Genomic DNA, 11,805 nt, shown 5'->3' with positions numbered 1-11,805 from the left:
CTCACTTGGGTCCTGAGTAATAGTGCTGGCCCACCATGGACTGAACCTCTGAACCATGGACTGAACCTCTGAACCATGGACCGAACCTCTGAACCATGGACCAAGATAAACTTTTCCTCCTCTAGGTTGTTCTTACTGGGTATCTTGTTTACAGCAATGAGCAGCTGACTAACAGAAGGCTCAGTCTTGGCCTTATGATAGGGATGAAGGAAGATGCTTGGGCTGCAGTAGTTGTTGAAAAAGCACAAGGGTGTATTAGAAGAAAACACATGTTGGCTCCAATAGGTAATCAACAGGTCTACATGCAGAGCTGAGAAGAATCTGACCCAAAGGGAAGGTAGAAAATGGTACAGGCATTATATGAAGACAGAGGCCAAGCCTTTTCTTCCTGTTCTAGCCACCCATCAACATTTGTAGGCCAAAATGAAAAGTCAGTGTTTTCAGCAAGTGTGGCCTAAAAACCAGGTATGGTGGCAGGACCTGGTGGTGCACACATGTAATCCCAGTGGCTCAGGAGGCTGAAGCAGGAGGCTGAAGCAGGAGGATTGAACATTCAGCCTCAGCAACTTAGTGAGGCCCTAAGCAATTTAGTGAGACTTTGTCTCAAAAATAAAAAATAAAAAAGTCTGGGAATGTTACTTATTGAATAAGAACCCCTGGGTTCAATCCCTGGTACTAAATTTTTTTAAAAAGTGGGCTTGGGGACTTTCAAGATGGCACACTAGAGGGAGGCTACATTCCTTGTTGTTACATAATGTGGGTTTCAAGCAGAGGATATCTCTTTCTTGGTGAGGCAGTTTTTGCTACTTATCAATCCACCACTGCTTACCCCCTTCATCTACTGCCATCACCTGCAGTCTGCCAGCATAATCAACACCTTTTTGAGTGCAGATTGCTCACTGTCAAGCACCTATCATCCGCCATTTGCATGCCTCTTGCGGGTCCATAGCCTGCCTTTCACCTATACATCACCCACCACCCAAGGTTCACTTCTCAATTGTCTGACAGCAGTCAGCAAACTGACCACACACAGCCAGTGGAGCACCAGCTGCCTGCTGTTGCCTGGAAGTTCTCTGTCAGAGTACCTGCAGGTTTGGTTACATGTGGCTGCCACCATTTTGAGATAACAGCCAGACCCCATAGGACCCCTGGCCAGACTGACTGAGCCCCATCTCCAGGATTCCTCAGCCCAACCAATCACTCCAGGGCCCTCACATCAACCGACGGCTCCCCGCCACCCAGACCCCCAGACTGACTGACTGCACCATAACACCAGGACCTCCAGACCAACTGATTGCACCCCTCCTCTGGGATCCCGCAACCAGACCGACCACACTCCACCTCTACGACCTCCAGCCAACCATGTCCACACCGAGCTGCAGCTCCCCATTTGCCAACATATTTGGAAGCCAGAGCGGCCATCTTGGATAATCCTGGAAGCTGTATCTCCCATCTTTAGGTGGGGTAAATCCCATCCTGAGATGCCTGCTGGAGACTGGAAGCTCATTGTAAGCTACCTCTTATACATCAGGCTACTGAAGACTGGGAGGTTTGAACACTATATGAACTGTTACAGTGTAGATTTTCTTTTTTCTCCTTATTGAAAAATTTTAAGTTTATTTCTTTACTTTTCTCACTCTCTTTTCCTTTTGTTTACCTGTACCCTCAGAGTCTCTTTCTCCCTTTTCTAACAACCAACTTCTTTTGATTATACTCTCACTCTTTCTATTATCTAGAACTTCTATATATTCTTTTCTTATCCAAATAACAGCTACATCCTACACCCCTCGGCATCCTTTTTGTCCTCCATTAGAAACTGCAGACCTTATTGCAAATCTATTTGTTATCCTGAAGATAATAATTGAACTCATTCTGTTTATTATGACAATATTGTTAATGTCCTCATAGGGGTTATTTGGTCTAGGGTTGCATACTGTCTGAACTGGGCACTGCTAATATTGATCTCCCCCTTAAAGAAAAGGTTTTGGAAACCTATAGGGTCACTATAAGCCTATAAGGGGGAAACTGCAAACCCCAGATCTCCACTGCTAGAGGTGAAGATACATGAATGACATGAAAAAACAAGGGAAGAAAATGATCCAAACAAATCTAGATTCTATATTAATAGAATCCAGTGACAGTATGGTAGAATAAATGTCAGAAAAGGACTTCAGATTATACATGACTAAGATGATTCATTAAGCAAAGGATGAGTTAAGAGAGCACATGCAAGCAATGAATGATCATACCAATAAGCATTGAAAGAGCAACTGCAGGAAGCAAAAGATCATTTCAACAAAGAGATAGAAATTCTCAAAACAAAAACAAACAAAAAAACAGAAATCCTTGAAATGAAGGAAACAATAAACCAAATAAAAAACTCAATGGAAAGCATCACCAACAGATTAGACCACTTGGAAGACAGAACCTCAGACAATGAAAACAAAATATTTAATCTTGAAAATAAAATTGTCCAAACAGACAAGATGGTAAGAAATCATGAACAGAATCTCCAAGAATTATGGGACATCACGAAAAGGCCAAATTTAAGAATTATCAGGATTGAGGAAGGCACAGAGATACAAACCAAAGGAATAAACAACCTATTCAATGAAATAATATCAGAAAATTTCCCAAACCTGAAGAATGAAATGGAAAATCAAATACAAGAGGCTTACAGAACACTAAATGCACAAAATCACAACAGATCCACACCAAGGCACATCATAATGAAAATGCCTAACACACAAAATAAAGATAGAATTTTGAAGGCTGTGAGAGAAAAGCATCAGATTGCATATAGGGGGAAACCAATAAGGATATCAGCAGATTTCTCAGCCCAGACTCTAAAAGTTAGAAGGGCCTGGAACAACATATTTCAAGCTCTGAAAGAACATGGTTGCCAACCAAGAATCCTATACCCAGCAAAACTAACCTTCAGATTTGAAGATGAAATAAAATCCTTCCATGATAAACAAAAGTTAAAAGAATTTACAAATAGAAAGCCTACACTACAGAATATTCTCAACAAAATATTCCATGAGGAGGAAATGAAAAACAACAATGTAGGTCAGCAAAGGGAGAAACTACCTTAGAGAAAAACCACTCAAAGGAGAAACTGAGCCAAGTTAAAAACCAAAAATAAGCCCAAATGACTGGGAATACAAATCATATCTCAGTAATGACCCTGAATGTTAATGGCCTAAACTCATCAATCAAAGGACATAGACTGGCAGAATGGATTAAAAAGAAAGACCCAACAATATGCTGCCTTCATGAGACTCATCTCATAGAAAAAGACAACCACAGGCTAAAGGTGAAAGGATGGGACAAAACCTACCATGCACACGGACTCAGTAAAAAAATGGGTGTTTCCATCCTTCTTTCAGATATAGTGGAAGTCAAGCCAAAGTTAGTCAGAAGGGATAAAGAAGGACATTTCATACTGCTTAAGGGAACCATAAATAAGGAAGGCATAATGATCATAAATATTTATGCCCAAAACAATGGTGCATCCATGTACATCAAATAAATCCTTCTCAATTCCAGGAATCAATGGACCACAACACAATAATTCTGGGTGACTTTAACACATCACTGTCATCACTGGATATATCTTCCAAACAAAAACTAAACAAATAAACCATAGAACTCAATTACACAATCAATAACCTAGACTTAACAGACATATATAGAATATTCCATCCATCAACAAGTGAATACACTTTCTTCTCAGCAGTACATAGAAACTTCTCTAAAATAAACCATATGTTATGCCACAAAGCAGCCCTTAGGAAATGCAAAAAAATAGAGATACTGCCTTGTGTTCTATCAGATCATAATGGAATGAAATTAGAAATCAATGACAAAATAAAAAACAAATTACTCCAACACCTGGAGACTAAATAATATGTTTTTGAATGAAACATGGATAACAGAAAACATCAGGGAGGAGATAAAAAATTCTTAGAGGTAAATGGGAACTACAATACAACATATCAAAATCTCTGGAGCACTATGAAAGCAGTACTAAGAAGAAAATTCATTGCATGGAGCACATTTAAGAAAAGAATAAAAAGTCAACAACCAAATGAGTTAACATTACAGCTCAAAGCCCTAGAAAAAGAAGGACAGAATAACAGCAAATGTAGAAGACAGGAAATAATTAGAATCAGACTGAAATCAATGAAATTGAAACGAAAGAAATAATTCAAAAAATTGACAAAACTAAAAGTTGGTTCTTTGAAAAAGTAAACAAAATAGAAAAGCCCTTAGCCACACTAACAAAGAGGAGAGAGAAAACTCAAATTACTAAAATTTGTGATGAAAAAGGAAATATCACAACGGACACCACTGAGATACAGAACATAATGAGAAGCTACTTTGAAAATCTATATTCCAAAAAAATAGAAAATATCGAAGATATCGACAAATTTCTAGAGACATATGATCCACCCAAACTGAACCAGGAAGACATACACAATTTAAACAGATCAATTTCAAGCAATGAAATAGAAGAAGCCATCAAAAGCCTACCATGCAAGAAAAGCCCAGGACCAGATGGATTCTCAGCCAAGTTCTACAAGACCTTCAAAGAAGAACTCATTCCAATACTTCTCAAAGTATTCCAGAAAGTAGAAAAGGAGGGAACCCTACCAAACTCATTCTATGAAGTTAATATCACCCTCATACCCAAACCAGGCAAAGACACATGAAGGAAAGAAAATTTTAGACCAATATCCTTGATGAATATAGATGCAAAGATCCTTAACAAAATACTTGCAAACTGTATCCAAAAACATATTAAGAAAATTGTGCATTACGATGAAGTGTCGTTCATCCCTGGAATGCAAGGATGGTTTAACACCCGTAAATCAATAAGCGTTATCCATCATGTCAATAGACTTAAGGATAAGAATCATATGGTTATTTCAATTGATGCAGAAAAAGCGTTCAACAAAATATAACACTCCTTCATGTTCAAAACAGTAGAAAAAATAGGGATAGTAGGAACATACCTGAACATTGTAAAGGCTATTTATGCTAAGCCCAAGGCCAACATCATTCTTAATGGATAGAAACTGAAAGCATTCCCTTTAAAAACAGGAACAATTAGGGTTAGAGTTAGGGTTAGGGAGGGGGGCAAGAATGGAGGAAGGAAGGACTGTATAGAGGGAAAAGAGGGGTGGGAGGGGTGGGGGGGAAGGGAAAAATAACAGAATGAATCAAACAACATTACCCTATGTAAATTTATGATTACACAAATGGTATGCCTTTATGCCATGTACAAACAGAGAAACAACCTGTATCCCATCTGTTTACAATAAAAAAAAAAAAACAGGAATAAGACAGGGATGCCCTATTTCACCTCTTCTATTCAACATCATACTTGAAATACTAGCCAGAGCAATTAGACAGACTAAAGAAATTAAAGGGATGCGAATAGGAAAAGAGGAACTTAAGCTGTCACTATTTGCTGATGACATGATTCTATATTTAGAGGATCCAAAAAACTCCACCAGAAAACCTCTAGACCTCATAAATAAATTCAGCAAAATAGCAGGTTATAAAATCAACAAGCATAAATCTAAAGCATTTTTATTCATAAGCAATGAAACATCTGAAAGGGAAATGAGGGAAACAACTCCATTTGCAATAGACTCAAAAAATAAAATAAAATAAAATACTTGGGAATCAATCTAACCAAAGAAGTAAAAGATTTCTACAATGAAAACTACAAAACATTGAAGGAAGAAATTGAGGAAGACCTTAGAAGTTGGAAAGATCTCCTATGTTCTTGGATAGGAAGAATTAATATTATCAAAATTGTCATACTTCCAAAGGCGCTATAAAGATTTAATGCAATACCAATTAAAATCCCTATGACATTTCTCATAGAAATAGAAAAAGCAATCATGAAATTCATCTGGAAGAACAACAGACCCAGAATAGCCAAAGCATCCCGGGCAGGAAGAGTGATGTAGGAGGTATCACTATACCAGACCTTAAACTCTACTATAGGGCAATAGTAACAAAAATGGCATGTACTGGACCAAAATAGACAGGTAGACCAATGGCACAGGATAGAAGACATGGAGACATACCCACATAAGTCCAGTAACCTCATACTAGACAAGGGTGCCAGAAACTTACAATGGAGAAAAAGATAGCCTCTTCAACAAATGGTGCTGGGAAAACTGAAAATCCATATGCAGTAAAATGAAACTAAACCCCTATCTCTCACCCTGTACAAAACTCAACTCGAAATGGATCAAGGATCTAGGAATTAGACCTGAGACCCTTCACCAAATAGAAGAAAAAGTAGGACCTAATCTTCATCATGTTGGCTTAGGACCAGACTTCCTTAACAAGACCCCCATAGCACAAGAAATAAAAGCAAGAATCAATAAATGGGAGAGATTCAAACTAAAAAGTTTTTTCTCAGTACAGGAAACAATAATGTGAAAAGAGAGCCTACAGAGTGGGAGAAAATCTTTTACACACACACTTCAGACAGAGTACTAATCTCCAAAATTTGTAAAGAACTTAAAAACTTTACACCCAAAATACAAAGAACCCAATCAAGAAATGGGCTAAGGAACTGGGCAGACACTTCCCAGGTGATCAACAAATATATGAAAAAGTGCTCATCATCTCTGGTAATTAGAGAAATGCAAGTTAAAACCACCTTAAGATTTCCTCTAACTCTAATTAGAATGGCTATTATTAAGAACGCAAGCAATAATAAGTGTTGGCGTGGATGTGGGGAAAAAGGCACACTCATACATAACTGGTGGAGTTGCAAATTAGTGCAGCCACTCTGGAAAGCAGTGTGGAGATTCCTCAGAAAGCTTGGAATGGACCCACCATTTGACCCAGCTATCCCACTCCTTGGTTTATACCCAAAGGACTTAAAATCAGCATACTACAGTGATGCAGCCACTTCAATGTTCATAGCAGCTCAATTCACAATAGCTAGATTGTGGAACCAACCTAGATACCCTTCAACTGACAAATGGATAAAGAAACTCTGGTATATATACACAGTGGAATATTACTCAGCCATAAAGAAGAGTAAAATTATGGCATTTGCTGGTAAATGGATGAAGTTGGAAAATATGCTAAGTGAAATAGGCCAAGCACAAAAAAACCAAAGGCCGAATGTTTTCTCTGATAAGTGCATGACAATATATAAAGACAGGGGGGTGGCGGGGGGAAGAGAAGAATGAAGGAACTTTGGATGGTGTAGAGGAAAAAGGGGTGGGAGAGGGTAGGATTGGAAAAACAGTAGAATGAAACAGACAGTATTACCCTACATATATGTATGATTACATGAATGGCATGAATATACATTGTGTTCAACCATAGAAATGAAAAGTAGTCCTCCATTTGTGTACAATGATTCAAAATGTGTCTGTAAAAATAAAAAATATTTTAATTAAAAAAAATAAAAGTGGACTTGGTGGCACACTTCTGCAATTCCAGGAACTTGTAGTCTGAGAAAGCAAGATCACAATTATGAAGCCAGCCTGGGCAACTTAGCAAGATCCTGTCTCAAAATAAAAAGGGATGGGGATGTAGCTTAGTGGTAGAGCTCCCTGAAGTTCAATTCCAGGTACTGCTGAAAAAGAAAAATCCCTGAAAGTAACCTACGCATCAGTATCATCATAACCCACCCTCAGACATGTTATGTGCCACAGAGTTAGTGGGAAACTGATAATGTATCGCCCAGCTGTGCGACCTCCAAAATCAATGATTTTTAAGTTAAAAGCAAGCAAAGCTACAGGTTGTATTTAGGTTTTCTTCCAGTAACAACTAAAACTGTTCACCAAAGCAAAACTCCTCTTCTGTGGTTTCATCAGGTCTCAAGACAGGTCCCTTGGGAGGAGCACAGGGTAGAGAGACGTGGCAGGCTCAAGGGATAACAGTTCCCTGTGCCCAGGGTTATTTTTTTGTCCCAGCCTACTGTTCTATCATAGCAGTTCCTGTCTCAGCACCCCTTTGGAACCTGAAGGGAGTTTTAAAAAATGCTGATACCAGGGTCCCATCGCTAGAGATACTGATTTAGTGGGTCTAGAATCTTGTTTCCTCTTCACCTCCCTCACCTGTCATTCTCTCCTGTTTGCCCGGGCAGCTTGCTCCAGAGCTCAGATGGGCCATTCTGATGGTTCAGGATGGGGAGTAGAGTCGGCTGTGCCTGGGGTGTCCTCCTGCCAGCAGCACAGGAACTCGGGCCCCTCCGGGACCTCTGTGATGTCAGTGGAAGAAATGCCAACTGTCCTACAGCAAGTCGCATACAAAATAAAGCTCAAGGAAGGACGGTTCAAAAAGCTCCATTGGCAAGACCAGCAGAAGAGGGCGATTTGAGGTCCATTTGGACAGAATCCATTTTATTTCCTACCTTCTTATCAGTAATTCTGTGCCCACGGTACCTGTCTGCTGCCATGACAGGTTGAGCTAGTAAACAAACAAAAAATTTTATTTTTGCTTCTTTGAAAAGCGAGTCAATATTCCTCGGACTCAGATAAACTATTTCTTCTAAGACCCATTTGGGAACATGGAAAACTCTGTAGAAGGGAATTGCTGTCGATCTGAGTCCTTGCTACAGCATTCTACTGTCTGGATTTTCTACTGTAGCTTTTTACTTCCTGGAGACCTGATTGTCCTTTAAAAAAATAAGGAAAAAAATAGGTGCTTTTGTTTATACTAGTTGGAAATCAGTCATAGACATCAGAGGCTCAAGAGATAACTTTTTTTTTTTCTTTAAAATCTGAACTAACAGGACCCATCAGACTGCCATGTAAAGAGCTCTCAGATCGGGCACATACGGCATGTTTGGTGAAGGTGGTCCTGACCCTCAGAAGTGCTGGTTAGGCAGAGCACTGAACAAAAGTCATGCGACTTCAAAACGTGGAAGCAGCCAGGCGTGGTGGCGCATGCCACCCAGCAGTTCAAGAGGTTGAGGCAGGAAGATTTCGAGTTCAAAGCCAACCTCAGAAACTTAAAGAGGCCCTAAGCAACTCAGTGAGACCCTGTCTCTAATAAAATATTTAAATAGAGTTGGAGATGTGGTTTAATTGTTAAGTGCCCCTGGGTTCAATTCCTGGTGCCAAAAAAAAAAAAAAAAAAAGGACAGATAAAGAAAATGTGGTGTGCAGGGGTTGGGGATATAGCTCAGTTGGTAGGGTGCTTGCCTTGCAAGCACAAGGCCCTGGGTTCAAATCCCCAGCAGCGCAAAAAAAAAAAAAAAAAAAAAAAAGAAGAAGAAGAAGAAAGAAAATGTGGTGCGCAGACACAACAGAATATTATTCAGTTATAAAGCAGAACAAAATTCTGTCATTTGCAGCAATGTGGATGGAATTGGAAGACATCATGTCAAGTGCCATAAGCAAGGCACAGAAAAACACCACACATTCTCATGTTAGAAGCTAAATAAGTTGTTTTATTTAAGTGGAGAATAGAATAGTGGTCTCTAGAGGCCAGGAAGGAGAAAGGGAAGAGAGGATAGAAGGAAGTTGGATAATAGGTCCCAAAACACAGTCACATAGGAGAAATAAGTTCCCGGTACAAAGAAATGATAAATGTTTACAGAGAGGGAAAGGCTAGTAATCTTTATTTGATCATTGTACATTGTACAGGTGTATCAAAATATCACATTGGATCCCATAAATGTGTACAATTACTATGCATCAACTGAGAGAAAAAAATATGCTGCCTATTCATTTTAGAGTAAGTTAAGGTACAACAGCCATACCTTTTAAATAAACTTTTTAAAAAAGTGGAATTAGTTGTTTGGAAATGACAACCTGGGATGGGGTTGGGGCAGCAATGGGGAGAATTGTCATGAATTTGATTCTCTTTTTGAGGCTTATCAGGCACCTAAGAACAGCCGGGAACATGGGTTCTCAAACCTTCATGTGAACAAAATCCCTCCCAATTTCTGATTCAGTGGGGCTGGTATGGACCTCAGAATTTGCATATCTAATGAGTTTTGGGCTGATGGTGATGCAACTAGTTTGGGGTCCACACTTTGAGACCCACTGGTCTGGACAGGCAGAGGCTGAACAGGAAGCTATGTGCTGATGCTGGAAACCACTGGGATTTAGCCCCAAAGGCCTGTGTCCCTGGATACCAAATGGAGCAGCTTTTTTGGGGGGGGGGGTGTACTGAGTCAGGACACTTTACCACTGAGCTACATCCTCAGTCCTTTTTCTTTTTATTTCTTTTATTTTGAGACAGGGTCTTGCTAAGTTACTTAGGGCCTCACTAAGTTACTGAGGCTGGCCTTGAACTTGTGATCCTCCTGCCTCAGCCTCCTGAGTCACAGAAATTGCAGGTATGCACCAGTTCACCCAGTTCAGCATTTTCTTAACTTGCAAAAAAATGGTGCCTTTTTATTTTCATTCAGGAAAGACTCAAGCAAACACCATAAGAAGCTATTTATTTGGCTAAAATAAAATTACGTTAATAAGTATGGTCCCTCTTTCTGTATCATTTTCCCACTCCCCATCCTTATCATCAGACTACCACCAGTGCTCTGATAGAATCCCAATGTCTTGGTGAACAGGATTTGAGGGTTTTATTTTGTTTAGTTTGATGGTACTGAGATTGAATCCAGGTAGCGGTAGAGCAAGTTCTGTACTACTGAGCTACATCCTGGCCCTTTTTATTTTATTTTGAGACAAGTCCTTGCTAAGTTGCCGAGGCTGGCTCAGGACGTACGATCCTGCCTCAGTCTCCCAGGTTGCTGGGATTGTAGGAGTGTGCCACTGGGAACACAGTTTGAGGTACATTAACATCAAGAGGTAAGCAAGAGTCTTAAGTTCAGTTTTGCCACTGACTATGTGACATATTCACCTCAGGACCTTGGCATCCTCATCAATAAAAGGAAAGATTTGGACAAGGCAATATAAATGGTGTTGATTTTCATAGTTTAATTGTTACTTGTACATATTATCATCTCAATTAATCCCCATGAAAAAATTTTTATTCTCTTCCCATTTTTCACAGAGAAAGAGAAAGAACTGAAAGAGCACAATAATTTTCAAGGGCTAATTTTTTTTTGAAGGGAGTAGTATGAGGGGTTGACCTCAGAGGGGCTTTACCACTGAGCCACTTGCCTCCCCCTTTTATTTTTTTACTTTAAGACAAGTTCTCACTAAGTTTAGGGCCTCATTCATTTACTGAGGCTGGCCTTGAATTTACAAGCCTCCTGCCCCAGACTCCAGATCCTCTGGGATTATAGACATGTGCCACTGCATCTGACTTGAGGGTCAATTTTTTTAAATGACTACATAGAAATTTCTGCAAAAGCATCCATTGAGGACATGGTCTCTTATGTTACTCAGTGTCTCTATGTAACAATTTATGTAAACAATTCCTTCTAAAAGTTAGTACCTGATAAATATTTCTCCAAAATACCTAATATGTGTAATTTTATAGGACAAAAATCAACTTCCTAATTCTTTATCTTTTTCTTTTATTCTGGCTGCCAGGATACTTGGAACTAATTATGCTAAGATTATAAAAGAGACTTAAATCTCCTGACAGTGGTAACATTACCTCTCATCTTCTCTAAATTCTAATGTCTTTTTGTGTTTGTTTTTGTGGTGCTTGGGGTTGAACCCAGGGTTTTGCAAGTGCTAGGCAAGTGTTCTACCACTGAGTTACATCAAAGCCCCTAATGCCCGTTTTCTTTTCTTTTTTTTTCAGAGAAGTGTACCGAGGATTGAATTCAGGAGCACTTGATCACTGAGCCACATCCCCAGCCCTATTCTGTATTTTATTTAGAGACAGGGTCTCACT

The sequence above is a fragment of the Sciurus carolinensis genome, chromosome 9, assembly GCF_902686445.1.
Source record: "Sciurus carolinensis chromosome 9, mSciCar1.2, whole genome shotgun sequence".
Taxonomy (NCBI): Eukaryota; Metazoa; Chordata; class Mammalia; order Rodentia; family Sciuridae; genus Sciurus; species Sciurus carolinensis.
The sequence above is the reverse complement of the archived record's forward strand: the minus strand, read 5'-3'. Positions refer to the sequence as shown.